Source organism: Polypterus senegalus, chromosome 14, assembly GCF_016835505.1.
Source record: "Polypterus senegalus isolate Bchr_013 chromosome 14, ASM1683550v1, whole genome shotgun sequence".
Classification (NCBI taxonomy): Eukaryota; Metazoa; Chordata; class Cladistia; order Polypteriformes; family Polypteridae; genus Polypterus; species Polypterus senegalus.
In genome coordinates, this window is record NC_053167.1 from 144854764 (window position 1) to 144861005 (window position 6242).

Here is a 6242-nt window from a genome sequence, read left to right on the forward strand (position 1 = left end):
ACCATGTTATACTGTGAAGTCTACGCACGATGTTATACATGAGGCCCCAGATGATTTCTAGATCTGCTGTGGGACCGAGAAGCAAATGACAATAAGGAATGCTTAGGTGACTGTTATACTAAGGTTGTTATAATATTAATAATTGTGTCACTGTATCTGTTATTCATCTCTTTCAATGTATTTTTCATTCTTTTTCTGTGTAACATGCCATGCAGAGCTGAGCCAGCTTTAGCACAGGGTGTCACCTTTCAGAAGTGCTACGCTGGGCAAAACATGAGACAGACAGGAACAGCTGTGGTCAGCCCTAAAAGGCCTAGTGTTATATGATCTGATGGTCTGATGCTTAGTTTAGTTTATCTACCTTGTTTGGCATGAGACCAGGAGGCTTTGGTCATGGGAATACAATATAAGGAACGCTGGAATCAGTCCAAGCTTTGAAGACCTGAGGGAGTGTAAGTTCTGGACTCCAAGACCGCCTCCGTTGTGACAGCAAAAAGCCATTTCTACACGACCGAATCTCCGTGGTCATTATGCTGAAATGTGTCTGGTCTTTCCTGATCTATAGCAACGTAAGCCGCATTAAACAAGCTAAGTATATTCTGTCTTTTCTGTGACTTTGTCACCGCCTATCGCCGAAAAGAGGGATATCGCCGTTATTATACATATTTAATTAAAGGGTTATTAAAACCGCCGCAATATAAAAGAACATATTTCCACGGAGCTAACACTCCCATCGGAAACAGTGACATGTTAAGGTGACAAGGCTTGGTGCCCCCTACTGACTCCCAACTGCGGTAAATGAATAAACTGGTGGGCCTCATGCAGCAGCCTAGAGCTGGACGTCATGGCTAAAATGTCACCTCAATGTATCAACACAAATCATTCAACACTGATAATTATGGGTAGTTATTATATTCCTTTTCAATCCTCAACTTTAACTTTGAAAAAAACAAAAAAAAACTTACAAGCATACCATTATTTAATATAATTATTATTTATTTGTTTATCTATCTACTGATTGATTGTTTTATTTGTCCTGTGACTTTGTATCTTTTTTACATCTCAACAGACCATTCAGACCTTGCCAGTCTTTTCCACTTAATTCTTCTAAAATAACATCGAGTTCTGAAGGTCCCTAAAGTCCTACTGTCCTCCACACTGTGACTCGGTCACTTATTCCACGTGTCTGTGGCTCTCCTTCCTAATGTTTGAACTTAGCAAGTTTAAAAAGTGTGTCTTTGTTAAGCTTGTTTTAAAGTCATTTTAAAGTGTGTTTTACGTTTCTCCTGCTGTATTCACATTTCTCCTTGGCATTAATAAAGTTTATCTAACATAATCTAATTTTGGTGCAAAAAGGTGTACAAGAAACAATTCATATGCAAAAACTAGACAAAAAAACATTAAAATGAGAATTGTTTTACATTAATTTAGCAAAATAATCTGCCAGTGGGTTAAGCAAATTTTACGTGAGAAGATTCTTAATGTAACCTAAATGATCGTAAATACAAATGAATAATTCTTACAGTAAGGAAAACAATATTTAATGTCATGATATAAATACTTTTCACTGGCTTAGATTTTATTTTGCAGTGAGTGTGGCAAAAAAGGTAGAACGACTGGGATCAACTAGAAGGACAAGAGGCACGTTAGCACCCTAAGCACTGTCCACCCTCGATGTTCATGTCAGGCAAAATGTGGAAGTCACTAAGAAAGAAAAAAAACACACAACTGACTGAGTCATTTTGAACTGACATAAAAAAAAACAACAAAACTGACATTTTATAAGAATCGACAGGACGAGTGGAGCTGAAGACTTTTAACTGGAAAAGAAGAAGAGAGACGGAGAGAGAGACAGAGACAGCATGCGGTGGAGCGAGGAGAAGGGAGGGGAGTCGTGTCTCTGAAGACGGACTTTTTTGTTGGTTCTGCCGGGGCAATCGACTCTTTGGACCGGTAGGGCAGAACGTTTTTGTTATCAGCTCGGCGGCAGGCGTATGTCGTGAGGCTTCCACTTTACATCTTGCTCAAGGACTGTAAGGAGGTAAACCAACTTGTGAAGCCTGTTTCTCTGAGGTGAGAATATCTCGCCCCTAATCTGTGAAAGGTTGCTTTTGATTCTTGTTAGCTACTTGTTGGTTTTTTTCTGTCTATATGTAAATCTATATGTATATATTTTTTCTCTTCGTCATTGTGGTAATGCTTATTATCTGATGCTGAGCTGGGCCATGTGGTGAGAGGTCAAATAAAAGGATGAGTGTTGGTCACGTTACCCCATAAGATTTTCAATAGCAAACTGCTTTTCCCTAGCGGTTTTCTGACTGTGCAGCAACCCAGGGTTTAGTTGTTCTCCCGGGGTGGCGGTAAAACGTTACAGGATACGGTTTGAAACTGTGTGACCGCCATGTCTTACCAACCGACTCTAAGGGAGATCATAAACTGGGACTAATCTGTGGTTAGAGGGACAAGAAATAATTAGCTTGTGAGATTATAAAAGACCCTCCATACATTTTGCATTAATATATAGGCTAAGATTTTAACATAACTAAGAAAATACTTGTATCAGCTTAACCTAACCTAAATAATTAACACATGGCTCTTATAATATATGTGCAATATTTTAAAGAGCAGTTCTCTAATTCTGTTATTTATAAAAAACTTACAAGAAAACGTTCACATAGAATGACAGAGAGATAAATTACAGGAGGTTTGGTTTCATGAACTATCCATCCATCCATCCTCTTCTGCTTATCCGAAGTCGGGTCGTGGAGGCAGCAGCTTAAGCAGAGAGGCCCAGACTTCCCTCTCCCCGGCCACTTCTTCTAGTTCTTCCAGGGGAATCCCAAGGCGTTCCCAGGCCATCCGAGAGACATAGTCCCTCCAGCGTGTCCTGGGTCTTCCCCGGGGCCTCCTCCCAGTTGGGTGTGCCCAGAACACCTCGCCAGGGTGGCATCCAGATCAGATGCCCGAGCCACCTCATCTGACTCGTCTCGATGCGGAGGAGCAGCGGCTCCACTCTGAGCTTCTCATCCTGTCTTTAAGGGAAAGCCCAGACACACTGCAGAGGAAACTCATTTCAGCCGCTTGTATTCGCAAACTAATAAGTGCTTTATAAAATTAATATTACAGCTCTTGTCCAATATGTTAGTGTAACCGACTCGACTCTGCTTTTTCCTGCGTTGTGTAAATAATTATCACGTAGGCACGTTGAGTTAGAACACAAGCTTTTATTTTCCTCCTTCAGTAAACCCCCTTTGCAAAACAAAAATAGACAGAGCGTCACATATACGTCTTCTTCCCTCTGCCCACACAGCGTCCACGACACTTCTCGCGTTATTATTTATATAAACACATTACATATAAAACTATTTACAATAAAATTACTCCAATTTTCCAAAGAAAACTATTTACAATACACATAGCTTTATACACAAAAAAATCCTAATTTTATAATTATATATTCTTAACAAATGAAAAGAAAATATACATATATTTATATAGCATACCTTTGCAAAACAAAAATAGACAGAGCGTCACATATACGTCTTCTTCCCTCTGCCTATTAAATAATAAATTAAATCGATTATAAATTAACACAAAGTAAATAAAAAAAATAAGAATATCGGAAAAGAAACTGAAACCACAACCTACCCACACAGTGTCCACGACACTTCTGGCGTTAGAGCCAAAAACGTGGTGTTCACAGGTTGTGAGGTGTAACGCTAATTAACGCCCGTACTACAACAGATTATACTGTTGGTTTACTATAAACTGTTTACAGGGATCAACGCTTTTGGGGAAGTTCATAACAAAAAAATATATATATAAACAAAATTATAGATAACATTTTACACTTTGCTACATTAGCTCCATTTAAAGATAATGAGAAAGTGTCTACAATGGCCTGACCACTTTTAATTAAGAAAATAAAACCATCTGAGACAGAGTCACATATCATTTGATATTCTCTTATTGAAGAAATATTAGCAAATTTTAAACAAAAATCAGAATAAGCACACATATAATGATTATTATCAAATAGCTGTTGAATCAATAAAATATTGTAATTAAACTATTTATCTAAGAAAAGTGTATTTGTTTTGTGAGAAAGGTCTCAAAAGGATTTTTTCTCTGAAACAATCATGTGGAGAACAATGATCTCTGTAAACGTCTCCAGATCTTCCCTTCTGTGTCTATAACCTCAGGTAATTACATAGAGTAAAAGACAAGCAGGACTTCAGTTACAACTTTAAAGAATGTATTATTGGTAATATTCATAAAATAATAACAATAAGCAAAGTACACGTGAATATTGGCAAGCATACAACCTGATAAATGCTGATGTGGAGTTTCAGGTGGCACACAGATACTTTAATTGTCTCTAATTGAGACATCATTTCTAGCTTTCTTCAGGACAGGCCGCATGCCTGTCTCAATATGGCTGCCGAGTTGTGCTACTTAGGGTGGTCTTCTTTTCAGTCCATGATGTGTGAGATGCTCCTTCATCATGATGGTGTGTGTGAGAGAGGAAGGAGGGCTAAAGCAAACAAATGTCTACATTCTTAGTCCAAATCGTTACACCAATAGGACGTCGTGCTACAAAATGGCCTCTGATTCAAACCAATCACAAACAGTCATACTTCAGACCAATGGGGGGCACACAGTGCCTTTCACACCTGCCCCCATTTGTTGAGCTGACGCTTGCCAGCCAGGTAGTTTGGCTCTCCTGTGGGGGTTGATTGAGAGGGTCTTGCAGAGAATCACTTGCCAAGCTGGTTTTAGACCCCGTGCTGCACAACATCTGCTATTCTGGCTTTGTCGTAAAACTCTAACTGTCATCTTGCTTGTGTTTATTTTGAATTTTGAATTTAATTTATTAATTAGTTTAATTATTATTTTAACTATTATTATTATTAGTTTAATTTTCTGAACCTTGGAAACAACTTTTTTGACTAATATATATATATATATATTTTTTTGCCTGCTCAATCGTTAATGAACCGTCTGTTTTTGACTACTCCTTTACTTTCTTTTTTACCGTTCTTCTCAAGACAAGCCTGCTTTTTACTTGGAAGGCAGACTACGAAGATGGAAGGCAATAAAAAAAAAAGAAGAACAGAATGAGGCCGAAATACCAAAAGCTCTAAATAAAGAAAGGCAAATGAGGGAGGACGTGAGCTGGCGGAGCAGATGGTGAGGTGCGGCCGAGTCTTTAAAGCAAGTGCTGTTTCTGCCAAGGTTTGTTCCCTGGCCTTTTGTGTCTTCTTGGTTTATTTTTAATTATAATAATAACTCTTTGCATTTATATAGCGCTTTTCTCACTACTCAAAGCGCTCGGCAATTGCAGGTTAAGGGTTTTGCTCAAGGGCCCAACACAGCAGAGTCCCTACTGGCATTTACGAGATTCGAACTGGCAACCTTCCGATTGCCAGCGCAGATCCCTAAGCCTCAGAGCCACCACTCCGCCTTATTTTCTATACTTATGTATTTTCTGTTAATATTGTTCTGTTTACATATTGTTCATTCTACACATGTAAGCTCTTACGTCCCGTGTGCTCTGCGGGTGGTCACCACAGCTGAGACCTTCCTCAGGCGGTTTAAGTCCAGGAGAAGAGGATCTCAGGCGTTAAACTAATGTGACTAGCAAGGAAAATGTGGAGTAGGACTGGGAGATACGATGTAGTCAAAAATTCAGGAAAAAAAAACCTGAACCGAGAGTCAAAAGTAATGGTCAAGTATATCAAAGCAAGGGGTCAGCACCAAGAAGACTTTAAATAGATAATATTTAGAAAATGAATGTGATTGGCCAGAAGTGCTTTGTCTCCACACACTCAGATGAGGAAGCCGACTATAATTGATTACCAAATGTCTACGTTAGGCGATGTGAAATAACGAGGAGAGCCGAGTGATGCAACGAATGCCTCAAAAACAGAAGAACAAACATCAGACAATTCCCTGCCCCACCACATTGCTACGTCACACCACTGACATGTGGGCACATTGGGGGGTCGATTAGCCTCATGGCAGCAGAGCACATCCTGGACTTTCAAGGTCTCTGTGGGTTTTCTTCAGGTCCCCCCACAACCTTAGATTAATCGATGTGTGTCTGAAATGGCTGGTGTGGTGTGAGTTTTTTTCGTTTTGTTTCGTCCTCCCGACCATCTGACCTCACTTTATTCTTTGTTATTTAGCGTCGCCTAATCTTATTTTTGTGTTTTTATAAACCTTCTTTGTTCATTTTGTAA